The 20,415-nt window shown below is 38.1% G+C and overlaps 1 protein-coding gene across 1 annotated transcript in view; it reads right to left on the bottom strand.

Annotated features, from left to right (window-relative positions):
- The window catches only part of LOC149068576 (uncharacterized), a 133,234-nt gene extending 113,157 nt beyond the window's left edge, over positions 1-20,077 (bottom strand). The window contains exon 1 of the mRNA XM_089250712.1: positions 19,904-20,077. The gene's annotated coding sequence lies outside the window, so the exon portion shown is untranslated. The remainder of the gene's footprint in view (positions 1-19,903) is intronic.
- Positions 20,078-20,415: the final 338 nt, after the last annotated feature.

Here is a 20,415-nt window from a genome sequence, read left to right as displayed (position 1 = left end):
TGTTGCGGGTAAATTAAGTGATCTGGAAATAAGCCGTGGGCCACTCAAGTTAGGTAAGAAGGCGCCGCGAGCCCCCTGAGTGATTTAGAACAGTGAGCCAGGTCACTTAATTGATTAGTAAATGTACCGCAGGTCCCTTAAGTGATCTGAGAATACCTATGTAGGCTGAATGTCAACATAGGGAAATTTTATTGCTTAAAAAAATTTGAATTCAGTAAATTTTGGTGTGTAAAAACATTAGTAATTATGTTCAAAATTTACTTAGTTGATTTGAGTATAGTAGGCTTAAGTTAAAAATAGTAAATTTTAGCGCATACAAATCTCAATATAGTGAAATTTAGGCATAGAAACTTCAATGTAATGAATTTTTATCACACAAATTTCGATACAGTTTCTTGTACAGGGTGTCCCATAAATGGGTAAATAGTTTAAAAATTGATAAACACACACACATTGAAGGAATCTGTATATTTTTATTTTTTTAAGTACAGAAAAAAATTTTCGTTCAAATTTTTGTCGATAGGCAGCGTTTCGTGAAAGCAAATTACTGGAAATATATGAAAATCTGAGTACAATAAAATTCAGGGATATGAACGATAAACAGCCTATTTCTGAATTTTCCTGTTACTGGCGCTTACATAAGGTTTTTATTGTGATATTGACATCGGGGTGGATCAAGCACTATTTGTGAAGTTGTTTCACCTCAGTCCCGAATCTGAGCAAAACTGAGATCTATCGCCATGGGCACTTTACTACCTAGTGAGTGTTACCGGAAGTGCAAGTTTGTGTACTTTACAGTTTGAGCGGGTATCTAGTATTGTGTCTGATTTTTCAGTGCTGCCATCTGTATTTCAGAAGGGAAGTGAGTAAAGTGTAATGATTGAATTGATCACCGGCGAACGTTTCGAGTACAAAAGAGATTAAACTATTTTTTTCCATGAAATTCATTGATTTACTTTGCGTAGAGCGCCCTCTAACAACAAAAATTTTAAATATTTTTTCTGCACCAAAAAAAAGATCCCGTTTTGTGAGAAAACTTTTTCCCGAAAATCGCATTCAATTTACCAATTCCTTCTATTTTATGAATTTTTGTTACTATCTATATATGAATTCAGTGTGGCCAGCCAGCCTATAGTTCATTCTTGTGCCACAAATTGCATTTTGTGCCCACAATTTCACTATTGTAAATTTTCGTGATTTCAGTATAACAAATTTTGGGGGAAACAAAAATTTCAGTATAGTAATTTGAGTATAGCAACTATAATGCAATAAATTTTAGAGTACAAAAACGAATCACTTAAATGACCTCGCGGCACAGTTCCACAGCACTCAACTGGCCACAGTACGTTTTCAGATAACTTAAATGACCTGTGGCAAATTCTTAGATCACTTAAAAACAGTTCCGGTGCAAATAAGTGACATTTACAGAACACTTCCGGATCACTCAGTAACCCGTGGCACATATCCAGACCAATTAAGTGACCCATAGCACATTCCTAGATTACTTGAGTTAGCTGCAGCATATTTAAAGATCAATTGAGTGATCCGTAGTGGACACATCCAGGGCACCCGCGGCATTTACTGATCATAGAAGCTACCCGCGGCACAGTTTCAGATTATCCAGGTGGCCTGCGGTAAAATTCCAGATAACTTAAGTGGCCTGTGGCACATTTACAGATCACTTGAGCGATCTTTGGAAGAGTTCCAAATCACTTAACTGACCTGTCGTACAGTTCTAAGCCACTAAAGTGGCCCGCTACAAAGTTTTGGATAGCTCAATCACCCCACGGCATATAGGTTTAGATTACTAATACAGTTCCAGATCACTTAAGTGATCCGTGGCATAGTTCCACCATAGGTGGAGATACGGGGGAGGGGCACATCCCCCCAGCTTTCATTGTCATATCCCCTCCACTTTTCATGTCTATCTACGCTTAAGAGTTCCATACCCTTTAAGTGACCCGCGGCACATTTACGTATCACATAGGTAATCTACTTCACCACACACCAACGCCGGTCACATCGCTGTACGCAATTTACTACCATTTAGGAGTTCCTCCCGGGTCGAACCTGACGCGGAGGTAGACGATCATCTTACCATCATGCCACTCGGTGCGTGTATATTGTTGTGTCTGATTTTTCATCGCTGCCATCTGTATTTCAGAAGTGAAGTGTAATTATTGGATATTTGTACCACATTGCTGGCCTGTTGCTCTCTGTGGCGAGACTTTTTTTAACGGAGAGATCGACTCCCATCCGCGCCTCGAAGTTGAGAACCACAGGAAACCAACTTCAGCCGACCACCACTGTGGTGACGGCGGAGTTCGAACCCAGTTCTTCGCAATGCAAGTCGCGTCACTTTGACAAGTCGATCACCACAGCGGCAACATATGTAACCTGTGGCGCTGTTCCAGCTTGCTATTAAGTGGCCCTCGACACGTTGTCAAGTCAACGAAAAGCGGTCCGCACTCTTCTAAATGTTGAAATTTAATACATACAACGATCTTAGATGGGCGGACACGCAAAACTATTTTTGGTGGCAGTGTATTTTCATTGAACAAATATTATACAACATTTACGGTCGGCCTTTGGCACGATTGGGATTGTCCCGTTTGAATTAAAGTCGAGTCTTTATTGGGAGGAGGACGCGAAATGAGAATTTTGAGCCTCGAAGCGTTCCCTCTACGAGTAAATACCTCCGTGTAATCCTCGAGATTCCGTCTCGAATGTTCTCGACCGAATGTTCGAGAACACAAACTACGATATTTCCTCCGATATTAAAACATTCTCTTTTAATTCTCGAAGCTTCACGAAAAGTCATTCCAATAACCTCCGAGAATATTCTTATTTCGAGTCGCGTGTGTGCGTTCACTCGTGTGATTTCGGAATGGCGACACCGAAGAACATGAAAAACATGGCACGTACATGACACGTAAATGAATAAAAATTGACATTGTCTGAGACGAATTGCTCGATGGCGCGTGTGTCAAGTCAAAATGTTACGGGAGAAATACTGAATTTAAACTAGGGGTGCTCAAAATGCCCTGGTATTAGCCTTATTCGTTGGTGATTTTTTTTTTAGTTCATTTTTATTCACTGCAATCTGCGATAGTTTCATTTCCTGTCATTGGTGAGTTTTCTGTGAATTTAGCAATAATTGGCAGCTTTGTTTACTTTTGGCATCATTTTTGGTGTCGATTGGCAATGCCTCGTATTTCAAATCAAATTTATGCTTATTTTCACACATACTGAAAGATTTGAAATTAATTTTTGTAAAACTGGTAAGATGCCTGTACGGATGATTGATTGTACGAGGAAAGATTGTTATTTCTTCGAGAAGTGCTGGCATCTACCTTCCGAATTCAGGGGCATAAATACGGAAGGTTATTTTTCCCGAATTTTGAATATTGTAGGCCTGATAAGCTCTTCGTTTTTCAGTGGAAGATCCGTGTGCAATCGCATCTCGGAGTTGCAAACATCCCCCCCCCCCCATTCAACCTACCACCAGTGTGCATGTGCCCCCCGGGTAATGAGCAAGCGACACAGCCTGGTCTTGCTCGGTGAAATCTGTGAATCGTCTCTGGCAATTAACTGCTGTGTGTTATCTTCTTGCAGGGATAGGCTATGCCGAAGGATTTCATCACCGACAGACGTTCCTCTTCCGCAATCAAATGTTTCCTTTGATTTTTTTCCCCTTCAATGAAATCTCATCAAGTGATTCGTTAATTATAAAGCAATTCTGTGTCGCGGACATTCCTTGAGGCAACGTCACAAAATTGAACCGTTTTTTCTCGCTGTTGGAGTCCAAGACCTTAATTACAGCTTGAGTTTTGAAGCTGAGAGATGCGTGTTGTATCCTGAAACAAAATCAATTACAGCAAATTTGCATTCCGGGAAAATCCTGACTTTAACATTCCTCGATACGCAGCAGGAGTGTAAAGTCCGTGGGTCAGATATGCGGTATTCCTGCCATTCGCGTCCAGAAACTTGCATATAAAGAATAGTCATATGACCCGGACATTCCGTAATCTCGGCCACCCCCCACCCTTTTTTTTATAATATATATATATAATGTCCCGTTTTTTTTCCACTATTTTCAACGAGGTTTTGCAAGAATATTTGAATTCAATAATTAAGTTTATTATCATGATTTATGAATTATATTGATATAATTATCATAATAATTTGACTCCATCATAGTTAACTATGATCATATATTCATCTCGCATACTTGTCAAAAATATACTCTTTTTTGGTAAATTAACTTGCCTTTAATAATTGTTTTGGCTAGAATTGGCTACTTCACTTGTCTTTGATAGTTCTTTTGGTTAAAGTTGACTTCACCGGCTTTTGACAATTTTTGGGCTGTAATTGATAACTTTGCTAGTATTTGACAATTTTTTGGCTGTTATTGGCAAATTTACGTGCCGGCAATTTTTTTCGCAGTTATTGGCAAATTTACGTGCGGGCAATTCTTTTCGCAGTTATTGGCAAATTTTTTTTGTTTTCTACATATATTCGGCTACAATTAACGTTTCTTGCATTTGAAGAGGGGCGACTCGTAATAAAGGCGCTCCCCCTCCCCCCACGAGAATTTCTAAGCATAAGTTTGATGCCGTAAGTTATCTGAATGTTCATTCGATTTCTCAAAACTGATATACATACCGGGGGTTTTATTACTGCTTGATTGAAAAAATATTCCGAAGCGAAATGTGTGGTTTCCATTACCACTTGTAGCAAGAGATTCAATTAAACAAAAAGTTCAGTTTATTTTTTCGGCGTGAGGAGCAGCGCCTTGGTCCTCAGAGGTCTGTTAGTAAGGAACCATTCAAGTATTACGTAAGAAGATTTTCAGCCATTTTGGACCCGCCCCCCCTGTCAGCAAAAGTCAGCAAAAAGCAGCTTAGAATATTTCATATCTTCAAAAAGGGGTGGTTGATGATGTAAGCAACCTTCAACCCCCCCCCCCCCCGTCATCAAAAGTCAGCAAATCCGAAATCCCCTCTCCCCTCCCCCCTCGATGCTGACGTAATACTTGAATGACCCCTAAGGATGTAGCAATGGAGAGGGAAAGAGAAGACGCACGCAGTTTGTTATGCCTTCCCCCGGCGCGTTAGATCCCCCCCCCCAGTGACAGTAACTAGAGATAGGAAACTTTTGTGGCGTCATCTGTCCATTACAACTGTAACTATTTTGTCATTAAGATACGCGCATGCAATGCATGTTATACAAACAAAAAAAAAAACGTCGGTTTTAGACAAACATTTCACAAAGGTTTTTTGCAAAAAAACAAAACAAAAATTATTTTCTTTGGTTTACGTAACTTGTTTTTCTTCTTTGTTTAAGCCAGCGGTTCTCAACCGGTGGTTCGCGGCAGCTCGAGAAAAACACAAAAAAACAGTAAATTCGGAAAAAATAATTATAAGTATTTTTGAATAATAGTAATAAATCACTAACTTTGATGAATGAATGAAAAATACAAATACAAATACAAATACAAATACAACGCCACAACAGGCAAAATGCCCAACGAGGTGGCTGATAAAAAGATGCCCATAAAAATATGGATGTCATATGTTTCAAAAATACAGCAACCCAATTAAAAATGCAATTAACACAAATTACAAACAATATATACACATGATAAAATATTATACAATGCCCATAAAGAATACTTATGGTTGTCTTATTCTAAGAATGGATAGCTTCTCGATTTACCCCAACATGTTTATCGTATTTCTTTTTAAACGTGTCAATTGTGTTACAATTTACTACCTCCGGGGGTAAGCTATTCCATTTATTAACAACCCTATTGGAGAAAAATTCCCTGCGACACCATAACCTTGCATTGTCCCTCACCAATCGATACTGGTGTCCCCTTGTAAAGGCAGTCGATTGGCGGTGTACTAAAAGTTCATGGTCCATCCTATCCATCCCATTGAAAATTTTGAACACTTCGATCATATCTCCTCGACACCTGCGTTCATCCAATGTAAACATATTCAAAAAATGAAGTCTTTCTTCATAACTCAAGCCCTGTGTGCCAATAAGGACACGCGTAGCTCTTCTCTGCACCCCTTCAACCAAGTCTATGTCCCTCTGTAGGTATGGTCTCCAAAACCTTACAGCATACTCCAGTCCAGGACGAACTAAGCCTCGAAAAAGCGGAAGAATGACTTTAGGAGAACGCGAAGAGACCTTTTTGAAAATGAGACCAAGCATTCTATTCGATTTTTTGACAACCGCTGAACAATGTTCAGAAAACTTAAGTCGCTCGTCAATGAGAATTCCCAAATCGGTGACTCTAGTTGCATCCGGGATAGTGACACCATTCAACTCGTAAGAGAACCGTGGGTTGTTCGAACCAAAATGAGCGACCATGCACTTATCTACGCTAAACGTCATGCTCCATTCATTTGCCCATGCTGCAATCTTGTTTAAGTTGGTCTGGAGCAACTCCCTATCGCTTTCATTTCCGATTACCCCCATTAGCTTCACATCATCTGCGAATTTGCTAGTAATTCCATCGATACCCTGATCGAGTTTGTCGATAAAAAGTGAAAAAAGTATGGGGCCAAGGACACTTCCCTGAGGAACTCCACTTGTGACGTCTGTCCAACCAGAGAATTCCCCGTTCACCATAACTCGTTGCGACCTATCTCTTAACCACGATTCTATCCAATTCAGCAAGTTGCCCCCTATTCCAATCTCGTGTAAACGCTTCAAGAGTTTGCCATGTTGGACCCGATCGAATGCCTTCTGGAAATCAAGGTAAACAACGTCGACATTTTTGCTCTTACCCAAAGCCTTAGTCACGTAATCATAGAAGCAAAGGAGGTTAGTTACACATGACTTCCCCTTCCTGAACCCATGCTGATTATCCGACAATACATTATTCTCGTCTATCCACTTCACAAACTGCCTTTTGATGATAATTTCCAAAATTTTCGAGAGGGAGCTCGTCAAACTCACTGGACGATAATTAGACACCACTTCTCTACTACCCTTCTTAAATATCGGAACAACGTTAGCCAGTTTCCAATCTCTCGGGACGATACCCTCAGCAACACTACTCCTGTATATCTGTGCGACTGGCCCCAACAATTCATTAGCACCTTCCCTGAGAACCCTGGGATAGATATCATCTGGTCCTGGTGCTTTGCTTGCACATACATTTCTTAGAAGATTTAGGACCTCCACGTCTTCCACTTGAATATCGTTGAGCGTTTTATTACCCCATGCAACACCCGTATATCGAATATCATTATCTCCATTAAAAACCGACGCGAAAAAGTCATTGAAAGCACTACACATGCCTACATTGCTCTCTACTTTTGAGCCTCCTATCGAGAGGGGGCCAACTGTCCCCTTACATCCATTATTGACGTATCGAAAAAATGATTTTGGGTCAGAGCCAATGTTATCTGCCAACCTAGATTCAACTTGCTTTTTACTATCCCTTATCGCTTTCTTCAACAGTCTTCTTTTATCAGTAAACAATGATAGGTCACCACGTCCACTTTTATACTCTCTGAATGCTCTTTTCTTTTCAAGATAAAGGTTCCGCACGCTATCCGTGAACCATAGAGGGTGTGATGTACAAACACGCTTTTTTCGAACAAAGGGTATGACGTCGTGCAAAACAGAGGACAGCTTCGTACTAAATTCTTCCCATTGACTTACCACCCCTACTGATTCCAACCGGTCTTTGAAAAGTTCCGCTAACCTTCTTCGCAAAACATCAAAGTTAGTTCTCCGAAAACAAGGAACCAGTCTTTTGTTATCAACCTTACCCGAGGAAAAGTTACAGTGAAATCTGACGATACGATGATCACTGGAAGAAAACTCTTCCCCCACCGAAACATGTTCAACTAGATCCTCAGAACTAGTAAGAACTAAATCCAAAATAGCAGTACCCCTAGTGGCTTCTGATACATGCTGATACAAAAATAAACCTATACGGGGCTCCTCCATAGAAATTATATACCAGAAAGGGCTCCGCGAGTCAAAAAAGATTGAGAACCTCTGTTTTAAGCTAATGATGAGCTAACTACGTCCCGCGGGACAGATGCGGCCGTTCTATCCGGCCTGCAGGAGATTTCAAAATAATAGTATAGACATTTTCTCAATTCCAATGTTTTAAAAAACTCATTCAAGGGGTTGTTCCATATTTTGCATGAAGAAAATTGATACCGTAAGTTATATTCGTACCTATTTAGTGTTTGGGGATTCCCAGCTGGAATCGCAGGCGATGTGTCTACTGCATGGCACCGGCCTATGTTAAATATTATTGTTGTGATTATCACACTCGGAATAAACGCGGAGGTGTCATTGCGAGGAGAGTCCGGGAGTGGCGACCGTGGGTATAGTACCCTGACTGGAACGCTCACCGGGCCTTCCCATAGTCCGGTTCTTCCAGTATATTCTTACGCCCCCCCCCCTTTGGGTAAACAGCTTATATCTCCCATGGAGATAGAGCGGGAGTATGTTTGGTGATGGTGGTGCATGTAGAAAATACATTCGACTACGAGCCACCACTTCATTTGACATTGGTTTTTTGCGACTGGAATTGTCAACCTTTACATAATTTTTTGGCGATAATTGGCGATATCGCTTATCAGAATCCTCATTTCCCGTATTTTTATGAAGGAAATATGGTCAGCCTATGTATTTCTCGTGTTCTCTGTTCATTGATACCATTTTTTTTTTCTACGGAACGGTTTACACAGGCCGGATGGAAACTCTTGGCGGGCGGCGTTTGGCTCGCGGGCCAGAGGTTGTGCACCCACGATATACAGGGTGTCCCATAAATTCGTAAATGGTTTAGAAATTCATGAAATTGAAAGAATTGGTATATTTGAATAAGTTTTGTGAAAAAGTTTTTCTCACGAAGGGATTTTTTTTTTGGTACCGGGGAAAATTCAAAATTTTGTCGATAGATGGCGCTACAAATAATTCCGAGTGGAGTGATTGAACCCGAACTTTTCTTCAATTTCTTCAATCGTTTCTGTGTCCGAAACGTTTGTAAAGCTTCATCTCTGTCGAATCGCGGCTGAGGTAAAACATCGTCACCAATAGTGTTTTGTCCACGAATATCAATATTAAAATGAAAATCTTATGTAAGCAGCAGAAACACTGGAAAATTTAGAATACAGTCGAACCTCGTTAGTGTGTCACCCGGTTAACACGTCACTCCGCTTAACGGGTCACTTTTTGGAAGTCCCAATTGTCCTCGGACAGGAATTGGCACAGCTATGGCTTACTCCGTTTAACGAGTCACTCCGCTTACTAAGTCATATTTTTGCTCTCCCAATAGTGACTCATTAACGAGGTTTGACTGTACTATCATATGCTAATCATACACCCTATATGCTGGAGAAACCGCGAGACACCCAGTCTCTGTCGGAAGTAGCACCCTATATGCTGATCATACATCCTGTATTTATAGGAGTCTGATTTACATTCGTGCAGCATCCTGTCGTCGAAAATTTGAACTATTTTACCCCTGAACCAAAACCTTTTTTCTTCTGCAGCTTGTTCGCAAACCGCATTCAAATATATCAATTCCTTCAATTTTTATGAATTTTTAAACAATTTACAAATTTATAGGACACCTTGTTACAATTTTCTGCACCAAAATGTAAACCAAACCAATTTTTCGTCTTAAAACGTGCCAACCTTTTCACGTTGCCAGAAAAATATATATATATCGTCACCATAATGGCACCACAAATCTGACTTAAATGTTACCCGGATAACGATAACCGACCGTGCCAATGTTATCGGAAAATATGTTCACGCAAATCCTCGCACATACCCAATTTCAATGATTAGTTTCTTCGGGTTATGTTAGAAGGGGAGCGAATATTCGCGTCTGGATTGATATTGAGCATGATCCGAGACGGAACTACCCCGGATGTAAATCCACTATTTGTAGATACAAGACCCCGGAAATTGAATCAACCGGGGTAGGGGCCCCGGAGGGGAAATGCGAGGATTATAAGGGTTCACATAATTGAGTTCCGTCGTACATACCTGTTAATGCTGTAATGTACATGCTTGCAGTTGGGCGTTCGTGCAGGATATTTGACGTGCTTCGGGCTAATCCAATGCGATTGCGTATCAATGGACCGAATTCACGTTTCAAGAGATTCATTTCTGAACACTGATATTGTTTTGACACTTCAAGTGAATGCTTTCAGCTGACTTTTTGATGTTCGCGCATCCATAAAGGAAATACTTTTTGATCGCAGTGTAGAAAATGAAATCCAAAGATCGTCACTCAGAATACAAAAAAATCGAAACACCATAAGCCGTTTCAAGGCTAATATATAGCCCCCTTCTTCAGTGGAAAATAATCTGATATGGGGCTGACCTCTAGCTAGAATAAAAGCGCGTGGTCGGATGGGCTGACCCGTAATGATGATGATGATAATTGATACTTCACGATTGTTAGACGGAGTGTATCGATGATGATGGACGGGGGTAATTTTAAGAATTAAGTCCAAATATTTTGCACCCCATTTCCACCACTCCATATTTCTCTAATATTTGGGCTCAAGCCTTAAAATTGCCACCCCCCCCCCCCCGTCAAACCTATAGACTCTGTCTGGTAATCGTAATCGTATCGATCATCTCATCACGTTCCCTTCCTCTGCCATCATCATCAGAAGCGTATTTACAGGGGGTGGGAGGTTTGCCCAGGCCGGTAAATTTGGGAAATAAGTGTGGTCAAGAAAATTAATAGAAAGATGGCAAAACTTGTACAATCCACTACTTCACCAACTCTGGCCATATCGCTATATTGTAATTTACTGCCATTAACGAGATGGGTTGGAAATGAAGGCGCTGTCGGTCGGTGGTCGCCTCAAGTTCCTTAGGGGAAATACCTTATGTATATCCTTCCTCGGTTTTGAACCCGGGACCGAGACTAACTTCACGGTGGTAGATGAGTATCTTACCACCACATCATTCGATCGCTGTACAACCCACTGGCGTCATTAATCCACCTCCGCCTAGAGAACAAGGAACTAAGTGAGTGACAAAACAAAGGCCAATGGAATTTTCAAGTATGTGAGTGATCGACAGGGGAAAAAAAATCAGATCCATGAGGACCAAAAGAGTTACCTACAGAGTTTGCAATCATGTGAGTGATCAAAAAAGTGACAGAAATCAAATGACTGGGCCAGTGAGTGACTATCACTACATACACAATGCTGTAGCTACACGAAATAATTCCGAAACTACTCATCTATCCCGATTGAAACGGTAGTAAATTGCCTCAATGGCCATAGACGAGAGAACTAAAGGTGATTTGCAGGCATATGTGAGTGGCATAGAGAGTTTGCAAGCATATGAGTGATCTAAAGAGACCTAGAAAATAGGAGATCAGGTCATTGAGCGACAAAAAGAGTGATACTCCATAAATCCACCTCTGATCAGCATCGCGAATCAGCTTCTTATCCAACCACGTACTTTTATTCTAGCGAGCAGTATGCCCTATATCAGACCATTTTTCACTAAAGAAATAGCCTTGAAACGGCTGATTGTGGTTTCAATTTCTTGTATAATGAATGAGAGTCGTTGGATTTCATTTTCTTCACGAATTTACTCGTCGTGCCCGCAATTTCGCCTCTCGTATATACTATCATGTAATAAGCAATATCTTTGTATTAAATAAAGCTGATGCGTCGATATATCTGCCCAAGTCACGTTTCCACATCTGGAAGGGGAAGATCTCGTCAGATTTTTACTACGTGACCAGGAAAAGCAAAAACGTGCTCCGAAAATTGAATTGTGGTTTATGCGGTTTTAAAGCGTATTAACTACTCATTACGTGCGCTGCGATCCTCTTTCGCTCATTCATGAATAATTTGTGACACACGGATTTTTCTCGTCCGGAAATATTTCGCGGATATTACCTGCCACTTTTTTCTCTCGCTTATTTTATTTGGCAATTACTTTGTACGTGTTAATTTTTGTGCAATTGAAATACAGGGTGGGCGGGAGGTCCCGGACACATTTTAAAAACTAATAACAAAACCAATCAATAAACATAGAAAGGTGCGGTTTGCGCTAAAATACAAATACAAATACAACGCCACAACAGGAAAAATGCCCAACGAGGTGGCTGATAAAAAGATGCCCATAAAAATATGGATGTCATATATTTCAAAAATACAGCAACCCAATTAAAAATGCAATTAACACAAATTATAAACAATATATACACACGATAAAATATTATACAACGCCTATAAAGAATACTTATGGTTGTCTTATTCTAAGAATGGGTAGCTTCTCGAATGGAAAATACTTATCATGGCTTATAGCAGGGGGTTGCACAACCTTTTCAGTCCGCGGGCCGAACGTGAGATATTGCTATCGTTCACGGGCCAGAGACTGGTATGGGTGCGGTGACCATAGGACCCGTATTTTACGGGATGTTCCCGTACTTTTTGCTGTCCTGACCTCTTTATAAAACGTGTCGTTTATTTTCGTATTTTTGACGTACTTAACTTGAATTTTTATTCTTCACTAAAATCAAGGATTGAGATATGATAAATATCACTCTAATCATCACAATTAATTATAAATTATTGCACTCAATATCCTAGCTATTTGCGAATTGGTTTCCCGTCCTAAACTTTTGTACAGCAGTATGCATTTGGAACGGTTGCTGATGTTAAATGGGGAGTTTGTTTTCACAGGGGAAAATTTCCACATTTGATTAAAAAAAAATTTACAATATAAGAATATTTTTTTCTTAAGTAGACCGATATACAAAAGTAGAAAATAACCCAACAGGTAGCATAAATAAGTTGCATAAAAAATATTTAAATATTATTTCTTGGTTATTATTGAATTGAATTTCTATTTGAATTTTGGAAATGTTCCGTTTTGAAAGAAAATAGTGGAAATGTTAGCTTTCGATCAAATATGGAACGTGTTAAGTCTGAAAAAACTGGAAATTTCTACGTCCCTACGCGCCCCCCCCCCCCGTTGATTTCGGAAATTTTCATCAGCCAAGTAAGCCTTCTCTCTCGTGAATAATATAATTACACGATCACTCTACAGTAGAACCTTCCATAACGGACACTCCCGTTAGCAAACACTTCCGCCAACGGGCACTTTTTTGAATTACGTTGATGGGACTCAATGTAATACCCATTTACGGACACCTCTCGTAGTGGACAAAATTTTCGGTCCCATGGTTGTCCGTTAGCGAGAGGTTCTACTGTAGAATACGACTTTAAAAGTATTTCTGATAAACGTGCCGTTTTGAAAAAATTGCCCTTAACCCTTTAAGTAGTTTTTGAAAAAATATATTTTTTTTTCCCGATTCGCATTATAACTACCACATTGGAAATCACTAAACCTTCTAGAAATTGCCACCTATTTTTGAGAGGAATGTTTATTTTCTTGGTCTCGTGAACTGATAAATGTGTTCCCCCACAACACAAAAAAATAATAAGAAAAAAAAACTACGTTTTCTATTATTTATGCTGCACGCAATAATCCTATACTATCTAGAAGGGAAAAGAAAATACCGGCTCTCTTCCCTTTTGTTATCAGACTTCGAACAAAAGCTGACTCCGCCCATTGGCGATTGATTGACAGGATGGGGGGATATAATCAGGAGAAGAAAACTTGCAACGGTATCTGGGCTCGGTGTTGTCTGTTGTCGTTGTGAGAGAGTTTAAAGAACCCGAGATATTTTGGGATTGCCGCTGTAACGCAACAATAGTCGCCGCTGTAATACTACGACCGCTTTGTTACGTTCCCTTTTGAATGGGAAATACCGAAGTGAATGATCAAGGTGGATATGTTCCCCCCTTTTGGTAGAAACGACCAACTTTTGACATTGCGATTTAGAGCAAAAATATTCGCGTTTGAACACACCCTGATGCATAATCCTACAAGAGCATATCCCAAAGGTTAAGAAAGCATTGAAAAGTGCATTTCCAAAAAAAAAAAAAGGTTTCCATTTTGAAAATAAGCTCCTAAAATGTTGAACAATGTTTCTTTCAAAGTAAAAAGAAAATAGATAATAATTGTATGTGCGCGATACTTTGGTATCTGTGTTGAAGCAAAAAAGATCAAGATCAATCACCAACAACGACGGTGCCGTTCTGGGCAACAAGCCACAATAAAGAAAGAGAAAGGCTAGGGATGCCTAAGATCAAGGGCACGCATATTTAGCGCCAGTTATGAGTCGCGGCTAAAAACAAGATGCCATAATTTCGAGCAAAACAAGAATAATAAACAATAATAATAATAAACAACTTCGAGGGACCTTGAAACTCGCTGGAAAATGAATAGGACACGATGTTGTTCAAGCTGAAATTCTAAGAACCGACTGTAATGCGCTTTAGATCAGGGAAGCACGCGGGCCTGCAATATCGTGTTTCTGCAGCTCGCGGACCAGAAACTTTCTGCATATTATGTATACAGGGTGATTATAATTAAAGTTCCCGTACTCTGAGTAGTTTTTATAAAAACTATAATCCTCCAAATTTTCAGAAGAGAGATTTATGCGATGAAAAATAGTTGAATTTTTTTTTTGACCACCAGGTGAATAAGTGGCACTTTTTATTGAATTTTCCTTTTTTAAAAGGTGCATGTAGCGTATATATACCATGTTTTGATGTATTACCTCCACCAGGACGGGCGCTTCATGTAAGTAGTATCAGTATACCGATGGGGGCGCTGCATAGGTCTGAGCAGTATACTAAAACTACTCAAACCTATATTGCGCTCAGTCTGGTGGACGTATTCCATTGAAACTTGGCGTAGACGCTATACACTATGAACCATGGAAAAAAAAAAGAAAATTCAATAAAAAAGTGTCATTTATTCACCTAGTGGTCAAAAATTGAACTATTTTTTTATTACATAAAAATATCTCTTCTGAAAATGTACTCGGATGATTATAGCTTTTATAAAAACTACTCAGAGTACGGGAACTTTAATTATAATCATACTGTATGTATCGGATTGCCACCTGACCCGTATTTTACGGGAATTTCCCTAATATTGGCCTTCCCAATTTCTTTTACTCAAAATATGTATTGAGGGACCCGGGTTCGACTCCCGGTAGAGGCAGAGATGAGTTTTTTCCTTCCTTAAAAAATTAACATCTCAAATAATAAATATCTTCACAACATCCAGTCTTCCGTACATCTTGTATTAACAAGTGGAGAGCGACATTCATGTCATAAAATATGTATTGTTTTTCCTCTTATTTTCAACGTTTACTTGAATTTTTGAAATCAAAGAATGAAGATTATTTGCATGATTTATTAAATTATATTCTATATATATATTAATTATGACTACCATAATTGATTATTGTTGTATAAATATGTTCATCTCACATATGAATGATGTCAAATACATCATATACACATCTTTAATAAATTACATTTTCACCCTCTGTGACTTGCTGTAGTCTCTAATCCCGCTATTGAAATTTTTCAGCATTTTTAGCAATAGGTTGCAGCTTTACAACCTTTGACCTTTTTTTAGGCTGTAACTGGGCAACTTTACTTACCTTTCACATTTTTTTTGCTGCAATTAGCTACTTTACGAACCTCTTTGACAATTTTTTCGGCCTTAATTTGCAACTGCCTTTGAAAATTTCTTTTGAGTGTAAATGACCGTTTTACTTGCCTTTGGCAGTTCTTTTGGCTATAATTAAGCAACTTTACTTGCGTTCGACAATTTTTGACTATATTTGATAATTTTACTTGGCATTGAAAAATTATTTTCGGCTGTAATTGGCAAAACTACTTAAATTTGACAATGCAACAGATGATAAATGGCAAGATCCCATATGGATCCCTATGTCCAGTATTTTTATGAAAGAAATATGTTCAGCCTCGGTATTTATCGTATAGTACGTGAATTCATACATTTCAAGTGGAACACTTTTCGCGGGACGGATGAAATCCCTTGGCTGGGCCGCATTTGGCCCGCTGGCTGGAGTTTATGCACCCCCCCCCCCTGGTTTTGATATTCCTCTGGTCGAACGAGTGATCTCATTATAAATTAACTCGCAATTCTCTCGCATGTTCCACATGGATACATTTGTGTAATTTAAGTTTGTAGAGGCTTAAGTCTAAGGAGTAGAATCCACACCCACATCGTTACGCACCCGCTGAAAAACTGATTTCGAGCTGTGGTGCGGGCTATTTTTTGATGGTCGATCTTGAGTAGCCATCAATCCGAAACCGGTTTTGCGCAGTTCAGAATCACGTAGCGCGGTGGATGTAAACCCGGCTTGGGGATTCAATGGAGGATGTTTCACGACCCCTGAAGTCGAATTTTCAAAAATGACTTCAAAAAATATTTCATTCAATTACAAATTAAATGCAAAAAAGAAAAAAAATCGTGTCAATCGGTTAATTTGTTTTTTGTCGTAAGGGGTCATTCAAGTATTACGTCAGCATCGAGGAGGGAGGAGGGGGTTTCGGATTTGCTGACTTTTAATGACAAGGGGGGGGGGAGGTTTAAAGTTTGCTTACGTCATCAACCACCCTTTTTTTGAAGATATGAAATATTCTAAGCTGCTGACGAAATTTTGCTGACAGGGGGGAGGGGGAATCAGCGTTTTGCTGACTTTTGCTGACAAGGGGGTCAAAAATGACTGAAAATCTGCTTATGTAATACTTGAATGGCCCTTAATAAAAGAAAGAAAGAATGTGTGAATTATAATGTAAACATATACAAGAAAAAACAATTTGGACGCGATTTTCTCAGATTGCAGTTTCTGAGCTCATCCGTAAGATTTAAAGAAAACTACTTCCCCAAAAATTCCGAAATTTTGCAGAAATGTTTATTCTACACGTGTTAGTAAAATGAACGTCGGATTTAGCAATTGGCTAATGGGAAATATTTTGAATTTCGAAATTTATGTATTTTTTCAAACTTTAAAAATTTAGAAAATTCTGACGAATGATCAGATATCCAAGTTCGAGGTCCATTTTACTAACACATATCGAAGAAACACTTGTGGAAAATTTCAAAATTTTTGGTCATTTGTTTTTTTTTTTAAATCTTAGGGATGAGCTCAAAAACTGCAATTTCAGAAAATCGCGTTCAAAATGTTTTTTCTTGTATACGTTTACACTGAATGAATGAACGCCAGGGTCTCTGCCACTGGACTTATCCCGTTGCCGAGATCTCTCCCAGCCCAGCTTCGTGGCAGAGTCTGAAACAAAGTGAGTGCACCTAACAGTCTGAGTGTGTAGCTAGTGCTGTGTATGATATTTCAGTGCTGCCATCTGTACTTCAAATTGTGAGTGAAGTATAATGATTGAATATTTGTAACGTTGTAGGCCTGTTGCTTTCTGTGGCGAGACTTTTTAACATGGAGATCGGCTCGCATTCGCGCCTTGAAGTTGGGAACCACAGAAAACCAACTTCAGCAGACCACCACTTTGGCGCCGGTGGGGGTATACACTGTAATTCATTGTTAGTTTCTTTTATTATAAAAAAACATATTAACCATTTGATACGAAATTTTTAGTATCTTATTTGCAATTGGATGAAATATTTTTTGAAGCCATTTTTGAAAATTCGACTTCAGTGGTCGTGACACCCCTTGTGTTCATATATCTCTTCCCCTTTTTCACACATTGCAGTCATTTCATGCATTTTTATAGTTTAATCCCGGCCTTCATTATAAAAATTTTAGAAAAGTTCTTTTATGAAACATGAAAATTGCAACCAATAAGCGTATCGGTTACATTCGAATTTTTCTTTCATTTCAAGTTTTATAAAAGAACTTTTGTCAAACTTTAATGACTAACACTCCTTTATTGTCACATTATTGGCACATTACAATTGGCTATTACGACAGTACTGACGTCACACTTTTGCTCGAAGATAGCTGATAAGGCCGATATTGCACTATAAGTTTTATAAAAATTCTTTCATAAAACTTGGAAAATGCAAACAATAAACTTATTGGTTGTATTTGCTCAAATTCAACCAATAAGCTTATTGGTTGAATTGGTTGAATTTTTCAAGTTTTATCAAAGAACTTTTACACAACTATTATAGTGTAAAGCCCCGGCCTGAGCCAGCCTAGTATTCCAAAGAGCTTTAGCCTAGCTACTAGCAAGATAATGCATTTCCTTCCGGAAAGATTCTGTATAAATTCTCGTTATACTTATAAATTAATAGTTTTTTTATCTTGTTAAACTCAACAGACAGCACGATCAATGCAACCAAGAAGACTTGGTATCAACTGGAGAATGATACAGGGCGATTATAAATTCACTGGACAAACACACTGGTTTAACACACCTAAATAAGCATTTTTGATTGCAGAATGTGCGGTCCAATCGCAATAGCAAAGGCGGTAGTGTGTGTTTTTAGAGAGTGCACAACAGCACTTCTCCAAAAGCAAATATAATTTTTCTGCTGCAATAAGTGCAATCAAACCCGAGGGTGCAGGGTGTTGTAATGTTGTAGACCTGCACATGGTGCAACCTGGATAACGCAAATTCTGCCACAAGTCATTATACCGCCTAGTCATTGTTTGGCGCAGCATAAACTTGATGGTACTTGAGCCGATAAAAAACAAACTCCAATCCAATCCGAAGGCACATATCCACCCTGGAATGGTTGATAGCACATATCGCAGCAAATCCGTCGTAAAAATATATTTTTTTTGTTGTTGAAGTGTTGTTAAGCACTCCCCTAAAAACACCCTCTACCGCCTTTGCTATTGCGATTCGACAGCGCATTCTATGATAAAAAATGATTTGCTTAATGGTCTTATATCCCCTTTTAAAGTTTGTCCCATGAATTTAGAATTACCCTGTATATCACAAAGCATCCATAAATAAACTTATTACTACCGTATTTTTTACCCTATTCACCACAGCACTTTTCAAAAGCTTTTGAAGCTTATAACACTTACACTACGATAATTTTTGTTTCTAAAAACATAAGCTTCAAGAAATTGATAATTAATATTATTTTATAACATTCAAATTGGTTCTGAGTATTACCAAGGATTTTCTAACCATTAATTTGTCTGTAGAAATAGGAGAAATTCACATTTTCCTCATTTTACTTATGATAATAATATCAATTTTATACATCTTTTCTCCGTTTCGGAAAATTAATACCTCACATCTCATTGCAAAAACTTGAATTTTCGGAAAATTAAATTTTAAAAATTTGAAGATATCTTTTTTCAATATTTTTCAATTTTAAAAAAATAATTTTAATTAGTTTTAATTATAAGCAAAAAATTTTAAAAAATTGTAATAATATTTATTGATGATTTTTTTATAGTAATTATAAATTTTCTTCCCCTTAGCATAAATATTTTATCATTGCATAGTTAATTTTTTTTAATTATTGGTTTTACTGATTAAAAAAGTTAAACTTAAATTTTTCATTTGAAATTTTAAAAAAATAATATGCATTCAATATCGCAAAAAAATACAAACAAATAATAATGAAATTTTTCATTTATAAAATTTCAAGAAAAATCTTTGAAGCTTATAGCGTGGTACGCTTCGTGAAAACTATTTGAAAAATTCTTTTATAAAAACATTTAATGACACTAAATTTTCTTACCTTTTACATAAATACTTTATCGTTGCATAATTAATTTCTTGTAATTAACAAAACAAAATTATTTCATAATTTTCAGATTTCTGTCTATTGGATTTGACATTGTTAATTGAAAGAATTAAGCTAAATTCAATTTGAAATTTAAAAAAATAATAAACTGATGTAATATTGCACTAAACAAATTTAAAAGAGTCATAATAGAATTTTTCATTCATAAATTTTAGAAAAATCTTTGAAATTTGTGTCCTAAACAATAATTTTAAAAATTCTTTCGTAATGATATTTAATGACAATTAAATCTTCTTACCTTTTGCATAAATATTTTGTCATTGCAGAAATAATGTTTTTTGACTTATTGTGGGTGGAATCCACTAAATTCCTTTGAAATAAGAGGGGAAAAGACCGGCGTTCGTTGATCCTAGTGTTGGTGTTTTTATTCCGATGTTGCTTTCGGAGAAGTGTCAAAAAAGCGTTGCTGCCGCCACGAGGAGGAATGGGCAGAGTGATGCGCCCTGGGAAAAATCCGAGTGACGTCATCTTCCGAATCAAGTCACGTGATTTCGCTCACCCCTTTTGTGTCTCCTCCCCCTTCTTGCTTCATATTTGCCTAAATAAACCCTTTCCCTAAATAGCTAAGAAATATGAATATTAAGGATTACGTTCCGATTCATTTTCAGTTCGAATCTATTTCATTCGGGATTATAAGAAAATTCCAATCCGCTGAGTAGAAAGAACAGCACTTCCCGAAAAACACTATTAGGAAAAATACTGAGGAAAAATGAAAAGTATTTACTTTTTAGAAATTTTTAAATATTTTTT

This window comes from Pholcus phalangioides, unplaced genomic scaffold, assembly GCF_987345545.1.
Source record: "Pholcus phalangioides strain wild (caught in Gottingen) unplaced genomic scaffold, Ppha-v1.0 ptg000024l_1, whole genome shotgun sequence".
Classification (NCBI taxonomy): Eukaryota; Metazoa; Arthropoda; class Arachnida; order Araneae; family Pholcidae; genus Pholcus; species Pholcus phalangioides.
The sequence above is the reverse complement of the archived record's forward strand: the minus strand, read 5'-3'. Positions and strand labels throughout refer to the sequence as shown.